Below are 13,887 nucleotides of genomic sequence, written 5' to 3'. Positions count from 1 at the left end.
TGGGACAGGAATCTATCCCTCCCAAATGTTCTGTTTATTGTGGTGGCAATGTTTAGGTCCCTAGAGCATGTAGCTCGGAAGGACTGGGATTTCTTTAAGTGGAGCATGTCCAGCAGCTCTGGGTTTGACATAGCTTTGCATGTTAGGCAGAGATCACCTCTGAGTAGGCGATATGCGACGGAGTAAAGCTGGAGTTTTTTGAGACGGTCTGCATAGGGCATCTGTTTGAGGCCAGTAATCCTCTTTGTGAGGTATTTCTGCGGCCTTTCCAGTTGTTTTAGATGTCTTGTGAGGTACATACCAAAAGGGGCGTTGTACTCTATAATGGGTCTAATGAGTGATGAGTAGAGGGGAACAATGACCTTTTTTTTCTGGATGAGAAACCTTTTGTGATGAGGTGTGCCATGTAGAAGGATTTCCTGACTACTGTGGTGATGTGATTATCAAAGGAGAGACTACTGTCCACCTGTGTCCCAAGGTCTCTTATCACACTTTCAGTGTTAAGTATACTACCACCTATGTTGTAGTTCACGGGGAACAGAGTTTTTACCAAAGGGGATGACAATGCACTTTTTGGCATTGAGCTTGAGGCCATGGCTTTGACACCAGGCATCTGTCTCAGTGAGGCCCTTTTGTAGGATGTCCACATCATTAGGAGTTTCGATTATGGCTCCTAGTTTGCAGTCATCTGCAAACTTTGTTAGCCAAAGACCTTCTGTGTTAGCCTGTACTTCAGAGAAGTAGATACCAAACAGGAGAGGACCCAGGACTGAACCCTGTGGTACTCCACTTTGTCACTGGTCTGAAGTCGGATTTGGAGTCTGCTACTTTCACAGTGTGGGTTCTGTCAGTGAGCCAGTTGGCAACCCATCTTGTGACTTAGGGATTTATACCTAGTTTAGTGAGTTTATCTATAATTCCAGAGTGGGGGATGGTGTTGAAAGCCTTGGCAAGATCTAGATAGGCTGTGTGAACCACCTTACCCTTGTCTACGGCTTTGGTGACTGCTTCAAAGAAGTTTATCAGGTTTAGGAGACATGATCTGCCTTTTACATACCCGAACTGGGTGGGGTCCAGAGTTTGGAGATTACCAATGTCTTTGTTTATAAGTTCCATGATGATACGTTCCATGGCCTTGCAGACCAGGCTCGTCAGGCTAATGGGGCTGTAGTTCCTGGGGTCCGTGGTGGCTCCCCCCTTGTGCAGTGGGATAACCATTGCTATGTGCCATTCAGCAGGCACAAAGCCTGAGGTGAGGCTATGACTGAACATGGTACTTAGGTGGGGTGCCAGTTTGTTCTGTAGTTCATGTAGCACGCAGCCTGGGATGTTGTCTGGTCCCATGTATGCTGTGTTCTTGGCTTTGCAGAGTGTGGTTTTTACCTGTGCAGCCGTGATTACAGAAACTTTGCATTCTTCCGGTACAGAGATGGGCTCTTTAATGGGTGAGAGGGTGGGTAAAGTTAGCACTGAACCTATCTGCCAGGATGTTGGCATTATCAGCTGGGTCTGTATATTTGGTGCCATTGTGCTGTAACGCAGAGCAGATCTGAGGGTTGCCATTGAGATTCTTGACATAGCTATAGTATGCTTTGTGGTTGTCTTTAGAATCAGTGGTGATTTTGTTTTCGTAACTAGCTTTGGAGGATTTTATCAGGGATCGCAGCTTCTTACTGAGGCTGACCAGGGAGCTCCTCCACTCATGAGATTTTACTCTCTTTTGCAACAGTTTCTTCCTTCTGTTGTACAGTTTGCTTATGGCAGGGGACCACTAGATTGGCTTCCTTTTCTTGGAGGATAGCGTCTTGGTTCTGTTTGGGATAGCACGATCCATGCACTCATGTAAGTGCTTATAAAGTGCAATTGTGTAGGATTCAGTAGTCATAACTGTATTGTCCATCTGCATGGGTGTCATGAAGTTCACCACTTCTGTCTTAAGAAGCATGAAGCTGGCTTTGGAGAAATGTTTTACCATGGTTTCCTTAATGGGGGGGGTGGGGACAGGATGTGGATATTTAGGGTAATTAGCTTATGGTCGGATTGGACCAATGAGGCGTTGACTTCAGGTGTGGAACACCAGTCAATCATGTTGGTAATGACTAGATCTAGGATATTGTTGCCCCTGGTGGGGGTGTGGATAAGTTGATCCAGGGCATTGGAGTTTATGAATTCCAGAAAGCGTTGAGCGAAGGAGTTGGTACATGAGTAGTTTTCCCAGTTAATGGTGGGGTAGTTGAAATCGCCCATTATTAGGGTATTTGGTTGAACCCTAATATTTTCCAGTACATCAAGAAAAGAGCAGTGAGAATCCTGGGGCATGGTGGGTGATCTGTAGCAAGCTACAATTTGGATTGCAGTTTTCCCCAGAGTTAGATGCACTTGGATAACCTCGGCTGCATTATGCTGAGCAACTAGCCAGGAGGTGTGGATATCCTTAATGAATATGGACACACCTCTGCCTTTGGTGTTCCGATCCAGGTAACATGGCCGAAAAGTGTGGTATGAGTTATAGCCTGGTAGTGCAGGGGTGCTCTCTGGAGCCTTGAACTAGGTAGTAGCCTCTTTTCAGGGGAGACAGAAGATGGGATATATATTACTAGGGGAAATTTGGCCGGGACATCTAGGGGCATCCTCATAGGGGAGGATAATAAATACACACCCAGTAAAGTACAATTTCCTTTAAGAGCATACAGAGATCACAGTCAGTCTGGGGCTGGTTTCTCCCTTTCTCTCGAGATCCCCAATAAGACTCCCCATTGGCACAGCTATACGGTCCAGATCTCAGCCTAGTGGTCAAGCTTAAACCTCCAGCACCCTCACTGTCCAACCAGTGCTTTGTGCCCCTTCCCAAGTAGCTGACACACCCACACTTTAAGATATGATTTAGATACAAGCACGCAGACACTCCTTGGGGAAGGCTGGCACAGGTTCTTTAGCTGTGCCCCTTCCTGCCAGTCTATAAGGTAGTACCAGCTGCCACCAGCAACTAATAGCAGCTACTAAAAAGGCCCATATCAAAGGATGTCCAATTATTACTGTGCAATATTATTATCCAGATGGTAAGTGTAACTGAACAGCAAAACTTATTGGAGAGGCTTGGCCACTATCACTATATCCATGCAATGTACTCTAGAGCTTAAATTATCTCTACATAAAACAGCCACAGTTGAAAGGCTTACAAAATTAATAATAAATAAGAACACCAGACAATACTTCTTACTACACTGTGCCAGTCAAGAGTTCAGAGATCACAGGAAAATGCTTAAAATAATACAGTAGAATAGTTCTGACATCAATACAGAAAACAACTAGTCTAATCTTCCTATTTCTTAGCTATTTCTAAGGGCAAACACAGTTCTAAAATAAACTTACATACAGAGCAAGACAGTGCTGGTGATGGATGTTCTGAAGACAAATGCAATAATACTCTGAGTCTCTCACTTTTGGTCCTTAAATTGATAACACAGTACTACTGACTCATTTCAGATTACATCATTTTTTCTCTGGTTCCCAGGCTAACAGAAACTCAGAGTTTAGCAGCCCTTTGATCTTGCACCTGGTCAGGAAGCCACAGCAATAAAAGACATTATACATGCAAATTCTGGCAATTAACTCTGGTCTCAAAACAATAGCAAGAATTCCTTCATCCAGACATCTCAGCTCTGAGTTTTGAGATCAAACAATTATACAATGCTTTCCTCCAGCAGACTGAAATGTGGTTACATTTCTGAAGTTCAACATTTAACACCATTTTCTTCATTTAAGAGAACAAACCTGTGGCTTATACTAATATTTACAAATGACAGCGTTATCTACAAAATTCTATCTAGCTAGGCTGGCAACCTTCACATATCTTCAAAAGTGCTAAGTGATATTTTACACCAATTTGAGATACCACCAACTCAAGCAGATGATGCCTTAGTTTAATGTCTCATCTGAAGGACAGCACACTCAAGATTGCAACAAACACATTATGCTGCACTGCAGTAACAGCAATCAACCTACCTGGTAAGAGAATAGAACCCACAGCCTTCTGCAGCAAAGGTGAATGTGCTACCTGTTGCAACACTGGCATGCATGATGTCATCAGCTAATACTTAATTGTACCCCCAAAAAATATCTATTGTGTGCTTTACATATTTGCCCACTCCCTGTATCCGTTATCCATTATGCCCCCCCTTCCTCATCCAGTAGGTGCATTAGTTGATGTATTTATGCAGATGTTGTGCATTGCAACATATCCATCTCCTTGTGATATACCTACCATAGTCCACCATACACAGTCCTTCAGCCATACATCTGGTGGGTTACTGCTGCTTACACCTGGGCTCACACCAACCCCTTGTATACAGGCTGCTGTGGAGCAACCCCTCCAAGAAAAAATTAATCATACAGTAATCCAGTCACTCACCCAAACCTGCCATTGCTCTGTGTACCCTTACCACAGCAGATGTAAAACACTTCTGGACTATCTAGATCAATGTACTTATTAAATGCAGAGATCCAACACAACCTCTCCTGTGCCCCCAATTCCTCCATCAACAGGCTGCTATGAATCAACCCCCCCCACCAAGAAAAAAAAATATGCAGTCATTCAGTCACTATTTTCACTTGCCACTGGCCTATATAGTACAGTAATGTAGCACTGTTATTCTCTCTATAGAGCAGTATAAATATTTCCTTTGGGGTCCACTTGCTTTTCCACAGACAAATTAAATAATGTGACAAGCATTACAAGGTTGGCAGCTGCTTCATCTCACTATTTCAGAGCTCATAGTTTGGCAATTATATTAATGAGACAATTTGTGGGGCATATCAAATTTACACATTTAACACAGTCTGTACTAGCCCTACACTGCACAATGAGGTTTGTGCATACACTATAGACTACAAGGCAGTATGATGGTGTGCATATGTGTGAGCTGGGCCATGACTTCCAAGGGGCCACAGGCTTCTTGGCATCCACCCTACAGTCCCTAGGAACACTATGATACTTACATGGACATCATCATGGTACGTACAAGCCTAATACCGTTTGTCCAGTATGCCTGGTTTCCCTGGGGAACACTGTTGCTAATGTACGACTGTGTCAGGTCATTAGGATACACTGTGCTTCCATGCTGCCCACTGATGTGCATCATGTGGTTCTTGTAATGTACACCCACATAAATTGGCTACAATTTTCTTTCTGCTATTAACCTGTGAAGTGCTCATGACTTTTGAAGGGGGTCAGTTTATAATGCCTCCTGTGTGGTGTAGGATGGAAATTAAAATGTTTTTCTACCCTATGCATCAGCATCACCATTAGCGCCTACTGGAGAATTTCAGTGAGGGTCTCCAGTACAAGGTGAATGCTTGGCACTGTCTTGTCAGGGTGGTAGGTGATGCCATTGGCATCACCTGCTCTGGTGAACAAAGCCAGCATCATTACACTGACTTGAAGAGGAACCATAGTAGGCCTTGTACTTTGTGTGCAATATGCCTGGTCCCCAGTAGGAAGAAGAGATTAGAGAGAAGGAGCAAGAGCCCTAAAGTGAGTAGTACTAATGTGTGGTTGTTTAGTCATGAGAAGGCAGACTTGTTCTGATGTAGGCAGATAATGGTGTTTCTTTACTTTTTCCTGTTCTTCAGCACTTGGTGAGATAAAGGAAAACAGGCTGACATGCCTGAGGATATTTGTATGTCCAGGGATCAGGGTATTTATATGGAATCCGTGTTATAGTTACAATGCAATGCTTCTAATTATTTACATTACTGCTTACAGCTTTGCTTTATGTGTCAAACACCTTGCAACCTCAGATTGAAATATACAACTGTGCATCTCACCATCAGGGATTCTCAACCAACTTCTCAGCGCTTCTGTGGATCACTAGTGATATCTGCATTGCTTACTGTACTTATTTCCTTGTTTCACTTGAAAGAAAGTTACTGTTTGTCGTTTTTGCATTTAGTTACTTGTATCACATTGCACTCAAGTTACCTGGCACTTGCTCACTAAAGCAATTATATAAGTCAGCACTAAAAATTAAAAGCACTACACCCTCACTCCCCACTGGCCCTTGTTTTCAATTAAGGATTTCCCAATATTATTCTAGCATGTCCAAAGGTCAGTTGTCAATCTCCTCTCCGGTCCAGCTGGTGAATCTGGGAATCTTGAGGCAATGTTATAACTGCCTCATGTACACAGACAACCCTCTCCTCCTCCCACATAACACAAATACTTGCGAGAGATGCAGCTATTTAGCCAAACTGGAGGCTGAGCTCTCTCAACTCAGGACTGGCAAGACCAGACAGGAGGAGAAGGCAACTACACACACCACAAAACCAGCCTCACATAATGCTACCACTCCACTGAATCAAACACATAAACACACAAAGACATACTCGGAGGCTCTGATCAAAATTTACCTAAACAGCAGAGGCCTCCAAAGCAGACACCCAAACAACTGCTACCTCAAGACACCCCACAAGCAACACATAAACCACAAAAGCAGTGTGCAAAGCAGTCACAGCCCTTAAGGCCAAATACAACACCAAACATACTTGTCATAGGTGACTCCATAGTCAGACACACTGACGTCCCACTCACCAGGCTGAACAAGGAGAGGGTCACAGTAAGCTGCCTATCGGGCGCTAGAATCCGCCACATAACACAAGCACTGGGTCACTCCACAGCAAGTACAAATATGACACAGTCATTGTCCATGCTGGTGTGAACGACCTGAGACGCACCTCCCTGGACTGCATGAAAAGAGACATAGAGGAGCTCTCTGATTATGTAGCCCAGGCAGGTATGACCCTAACCCTGAGCAGTATCCTTCCTTCACCAAGAATGATGCCACAATATAGAGACAAGATGATCAGCTTTAACAATTGGCTTAATGTCTGGTGTCATTCAAAGGGGATCCAGTGTCTGTCTGCCTGGGATGACATGCTTGACAAGCCACGCTGCTTCAAGGGACGGCTTGCACCTGTCACCCCGGGATTCCGGATATTGGCTAAGGCTCTTGCCACCCCCATAGTGCCTTTTTTAGGCAAGGCTCAAATTCTAAACCTACCACCCTAGAAAAAAAAATGGGAAGAAATTGAGGGTAATGCTGCTCAATGCCAGAAGTCTAAATCTCAAAATGCACGCACTCGAGGCCCTTCTCAGTATGGAGAACATCGATGTCTGTGCTGTAACTGAAACCTGGTTCAAGGCTCCTGAGAGCACCCCGGCACTATTAGGTTTTACCTCATATCATGCGTTCCGGCCCCAAAACCCGGACCACTCCACAAAAGGATGGTGTATCCATATTCATAAAGGATACTCACACCTCCAGGTTGGTGGCAACGCATGAAGCTTCGGAAACCATCCAGGTGCAACTAACAATAGGCAAAACTGCTCTACAAATTGTAGCATGCTACAGGCCACCCTCTCAAACTCAGGAACCCCACACAGCCTTCCTGAAGACACTGGAGGGTATAAATGTATCTCCAAACACCATCATATTAGGTGACTTCAACTACCCGAATATAGACTGGGAACATTACTCAAGCCCTAACTTTCTAGCCCAACGGTTCCTGGAGTTCATAAATTCAAATGCCATGGAACAGCTAGTCACTGTTCCCACGAGAGGAGAAAATATACTAGATCTCATTGTCACAAACATGGGGACAAAATGCTCCACACCGAAGTATATCCCTCATTGGTGAGATCTGATCATAAACTAATCTCACTGGAAATCCACATCCCGCCCCCACCCCAAACAAAAGACCATAGTGAAGAACTTCTCTAAAGCAAACTTCACACTACTCAAGACTGGTGTGGTATCCTTCAAGGCCCCTGAGTCAGAGGAAACCACAACCCAAGCTGGAAGCCCTTACAAATGCCTTCTATGAACACCTCCAGGACTGCATGGATCAGGCAATCCCAAATAAAACCAAGACTCTTTCCACAAAGGGCAAACGTCCAGTCTGGTGGACCCCAGCCATTAACAAACTTTACAATAAGAGGAGAAAGCTATTACATGATAGAACAAAATCCATAAAAGGGAAGTCACCCCTGATCATTATTAGTAAAAAATTACGAGCACTCATAAAATCAACTAAGGCCAGTTTTGAGAGAAAAATTGCCATGGATTCAAAGGACAATCATAAGGCCTTTTTCAGCTATGTTAGGAACCTGGGTGGAAACTCACAGATATGCTCAGAATTAGTCCAAAATGATACAAAAATCACTGAACCCACAGACATTGCCAACATACTGGCAGACAGGTTCAGTGCAAACTTCACCCCTCTCCCCTAAAGGAGAGATAACTATCCCAGCCGAGTGTAGCCTCCCGGACATCTCAAATGCGCAGGTGAAAGCTGCTCTCTCTAAAGCTAAAAACACAGCATCAATGGGACCGGATGGTGTCCCCGGCTGTGTGCTACACGAGCTAAATGAGGAATTAAACCCGCACATAAGGCAGCTGTTTAATCTCAGCCTTACCACAGGATACGTGCCCAAGGAGTGGCGTCACGGCAACTGTGGTCCCACTCCACAAAGGTGGCGCCTCACGGACCCTGGTAATTACCGCCCCATAAGCTTAACAAGTCTAGTCTGCAAAGCTATGGAGAGGATCATAATGGAGCTCATAAACAAAGATATAGGGGACTTGCAGACATTGGACCCGACCCAGTTTGGCTTTGTCAAGGGAAGATCATGCCTTTTGAACTTGGTCGAAGCTTCTTGAAATAGTCACCAAGGCCATTGATGAGGAAAGGCAGTCCATACAGCCTACCTTGACCTTGCAAAGGCTTTCGACACAATACCCCACTCGGGTATTGTAGAAAAACTTACCAGCTTAAATGTAAACCCATATGTCACAAGATGGGTTGCAAACTGGCTTAAGGACAGAACCCACAGGGTTAGAGTTGCTGGCGCTGTGTCAGACTCCAAGCCGGTCACAAGTGGTGTCCCACAGGGCTCGGTCCTTGGCCCCTATTGTTTGGCATCTACTTCTCAGAAGTACAGGCCAACATGGGAGGACTTTGGCTGACAAAGTTTGCAGATGACTGCAAACTGGGCCATAGTGGAAAGTGCATCGGACACTGATATCCTTCAGAAGGGACTCACGGAAACAGATAGCTGGTGCCAGAGCCATGGCCTGAAGTTAAACGCCAAAAATGTATAGTCATACCCTTCGGGAAAAACAAGGTAACCCCAAGCTACCATATAGGTGGCAATCCACTAAGCACAGAAGAGGTTATCAGGGACCTGGGGACCCAGGTTGACAGTGGCCTTTCTTTTGACACTCACATTGCTAAAGTGGTTAGAAAGACCTTCTACATTGCCCACCTGATCATGAAGGGATTCACATCCAGATCTAGTGAGGTCATTGTTCCCTGTACTCTTCACTTATCAGACCAATGATCGAGTACAATGCCCCATTCGGGATGTATCTCACCCGACATCTGCAGCAATTGGAGAGACCCCAAAGTTCCTCACCAAAAGGATAAAGGGACTCCAAAATCTGTCATATGCTGCCAGATTGAAGAAACTCCAGCTCTATTCAGTCGCATACCGTCTGCTCAGAGGTGACATGTGCCTGACATACAAGGCCATGTCCAACCCGGAATTAATGGACATGCTCCACCTCAAAAATCCAAATCCACCAAAACCACTAGAGCAAGCGACTTAAACCTTAGCACGGATATAAATAGGACGTGCTGGAGGGATAGATTTATCACTCAGAGACTCCCTATGCTGTGGAATAAAATCCCGGTCCATGTGAGGCAGAGCACCTCGCTGACTCTGTTCAAGAGAAATCTAGACCTGTGGATGGGAGATCGTAGGTTTACCCCGGGAATCATCTCTGGGTCACTGCTGGACAGAGGCACAACAAACTAATGGGCACAGTATTTTTTCATATAAGGGGTGGCGTAAGCCACAATAATTTGGGCTAGGCTTATAAATGCCTTAGGGCAGATAGCCTAGTATAAACCTATGAACCTATGAACCTATGTCATGATGATGCAGACTGGGCTGACAGTGGATAAATACCATTATCTGTTTTGAACCTGATTGGTTGGTAACATTCAGTGCCGTGACCATATTCACCCATCCTGACATTAATACTCATCGCCCTTGTCAACCTGCCATGCTTACTTCTACATTTTCCATTCCACTGCTCCTCCCTGTGTCAGTTACAGCTGACATACCATGGGCATACATGTAACAGACTGTCAGATGATGCTTCATTGTGCTTTGCATATGTCATAGTACAGTAATATTACCAAGTTTCTGTGTCATGTGTGTATTCATTTTTGAATTCTGTGATGAAGTATACATGGCACTGTCTCCCCAGAGCATAGCAACATGTTGTAAGCTATGTCTGCCATCTGCTGCTAAGCACCTCCAGTCAGAGTGCTTCATGTTCAGGGGGTTAATTGTAAGCAACTCATGGACTATGCCAATGTCCTATGCAGGGGGAACTGGTTAGGTGGCACTTAATCTTCCTCTCTGTGGCACACATACATATGTAGTACATTTGTGTCAGGCCTCTATACTTTTTTTTGTTTGCCATTGCATACTTAACAAATTTTACACCTCCAGGGCCTGCACTGCCATCCAGTGTAGCATGTATTACTGATGACTTGAGACATACCTCCCTGGACTACATGAAAAGAGACATGGAAGAGCTCTCGGATCATGTGGCCCAGGCAGGTATGACCATAGCCCTGAGTAGCATCCTGCCTTCACCCAGTATGATACCACAGTATAAGAATAAAATGATTGACTTCAACAATTGGCTATGCTTCTGGTGTCATTCAAAGGGGATCCAGTATCTGTCTGCCTGGGATGACATGATCGACAAACCACGATGGTTTGCCAGAGATGGTCTGCACCTGTCGCCCCTGGGATTCAGGTTACTGGCTAAACCTCTTGCCACCCCTATAGTGCCTTTTTTAGGCAAGGTTCAAAGGACAAAACCACCACTGTAACAGATACAAGCATGCAAAATCTGAAGGTAATGCTACTCAATGCCAGTAGTCTAAACCTCAAAATGCACTCTCTCGAGACACTCCTAAAAATGGAGAACATCAATATCTGTGCAGTAACTGAGACCTAGTTCAAGGCTCCAGAGAGCACCCTTGCAATACCAGGCTACAACTCTACCACACATTTCGGCCACCAAACTAAGACCGAAAAACTAAAGGTGGAAGAGTGTCCATATTCACCAAGGATAGTCACACCTCCGGGCTAGTTGCCCAACACACTGCATTTGAAATCCTCCAGAAGCAACTAACACTAGGTAAGACTACAATCAAAATTGCAGCTTGCTACAGATCCCCCACCATGCCCCAAGATTCTCACTACACCTTTCTAAACATACTGGAAATATTAAGATACAAACAAACACCCTAATACTGGGTGATTTCAACTACCCTGCCATTAACTGGGAAAACTACTCGGGTGCCAACACCTTTTCCCAACTGTTCTTGGAATTCATAAATTCCAACACCCTAGATCATCTAATCCATTGTCCCACCAGGGGCTCTAATATCCTAGACCTGGTCATTACCAGCATGGGCGATAGATGCTCCACACCAGTGGTCACCCCCTCATTGGTCAGGTCTGACCATAAACTAATCGTCCTTGACATCCACATCCCACCCCCACCCCCCAGTAAGGAAACCTCTGTAAAAAACTTCTCCAAAGCCAACTTCATGCTACTCACGTCAGAAGTGACAAACTTCATGACACCCATGCAGACGGGAGCTGAAAGTTCGACTGCTGAAACCTACACTAAGGCACTGTATGAGCACATCCACTTGTACATGAATCGTGCAATCCCAAACAGAACCACGATGCTCTCCTCCAAAAAAGGAAGCCAATCTGGTGGTCCCTTGCCATAAACAAACTATACAACAGAAGGAAGAAACTGTTGCAGAAAAGAGGAAAATCCCAGGATGCAAAAAAACTCCCTTACCAGCCTCAGTAAGAAACTGAGATCCCTCATAAAATCCTCCAAAGCTAGTTATGAAAATAAAATTGCCAAAGATTCCAAAGACAACCAGAAGGCATTCTATAGTTATGTCAAGAATCTAAATGGCAATACTCAGATCTGCTCTGAGCTACAACAGAATGGCATTAAATATACTGATCCCAAGGATATTGCCAATATCCTGGCAGATCGATTTAGTGTCAACTTCACCCCCCTCTCACCACCTAAAGGGCCCATCTCAATACCAAAAGATTGCCAAATCCCAGTAACCATGGCCACACAGGTAGAAACTGCACTCTCCAAAGCTAAGAATACAGCATCCATGAGGCCAGATGACATCCCGAGCTGTGTACTACATGAACTACAAAATGAATTGGCTCTTCATCTAAGTGTCATGTTTAATCATAGCCTCACCTCAGGCTTTGTGCCCACTGAGTGGCGCACAGCTACAGTTATCCTACTCCACAAGGGGGGATCCACCGTGGATACCAGGAACTACTGTCCCATCAGTCTGATGAGCCTGATCTGCAAGGGTATGGAATGCATTATCGTGGAACTTATAAACAAAGACATTGGCAACCTTCAAACACTGGACCACACCCAGTTTGGGTTTCTGAAGGGCCGATCTTGTCTCCTGAACCTAACTGACTTCTTTGAATCAGTCTCCAGAGCTGTGGACGAGGGTAAGGTGGTCCACATAGCTTATCTGGACCTCAACAAGGCCTTCAACACCATCCCCCACTCTGAAATCATAGATAAACTTACTAATCTGGGCATAAATCCCTACGTCACTCGATGGGTTGCCAACTGGCTTACTGACAGAACCCAGACTGTAAAAGTAGCCGACTCCAAATCCAGCTCCAGACAAGTGACAAGTGAAGTACCTCAGGGTTCAGTCCTGGGACTGCTCTTGTTTGGCATCTACTTCTCTGAAGTACAGGCCAACACTAAGGGAATCTGGCTAACATAGTTCGCAGATGACTGCAAACTGGGAGCCATTATTGAATCCCCAAATTATATCGATATTCTACAAAAGGGCCTTACATAAACAGATGCTTGGTGCCAGAGCCATGGGCTCAAGCTTAATGACAAGAAATGTATAGTTATCCCCTTTGGGAAAAATCATGTACCCACGAATTACCACATAGGTGGAAGTACACTAAACACTGAAAGTGTGATGAGAGACTTAGGGACACAGGTGGACAGTGGTCTCACCTTCAATAACCACATTGCCACAACAGTCAGGAAATCCTTCTATGTGGCACACCTCATCATTAAGGGCTTTTCATCCAGAAAAAAGGAGGTAATTGTCCCACTGCACTCATCCCTCATTAGACCCATTATAGAGTACAATGCCCCGTTTGGTATGTACCTCAAAAGACATCTGCAACAGCTGTAAAGGCCACAGAAATACCTCACTAAAAGAATCACAGGCCTAAAGCAGATGCCCTATGCTGACCATCTAAAATAATTCCAGCTATACTTTGTGGCATATTGTGTACTCAGAGGCGATCTCTGCTTAACATGCAAGGCCATGTCAAACCCAGATTTGTTGGACATGCTCCACTTAAAGAAATCCCAATCCCTCAGAGCCACACGCTCCAGGGATCTAAATCTTGTCATCAGAATGAATAAAACATGCTGGGGGGATAGGGTCATGACCCAGAGACTCCCCATACTCTGAAATAGACTGCCCATACATGTCAAGCAGAGCACCTCCTTGGCCCTCTTCAAAAGGAACCTTGATGATTGGATGGAAGCTATGAAATTCACCCCGGGGATCACGTCAGTCGCTCTGCTAGACAGGAGTCCAGGGAAGTAAATATTGTGGGAAGAAATATCCAGGGAATTATTATGTCTAGGCTTGTATAGGCCCTAGGGCTGATAGCCTAGTACCAGCCTATGAACCTATGAA

This window comes from Protopterus annectens, chromosome 7.part1, assembly GCF_019279795.1.
Source record: "Protopterus annectens isolate FY-2018-M chromosome 7.part1, PAN1.0, whole genome shotgun sequence".
Lineage (NCBI taxonomy): Eukaryota > Metazoa > Chordata > Ceratodontiformes > Protopteridae > Protopterus > Protopterus annectens.
The sequence above is the reverse complement of the archived record's forward strand: the minus strand, read 5'-3'. Positions refer to the sequence as shown.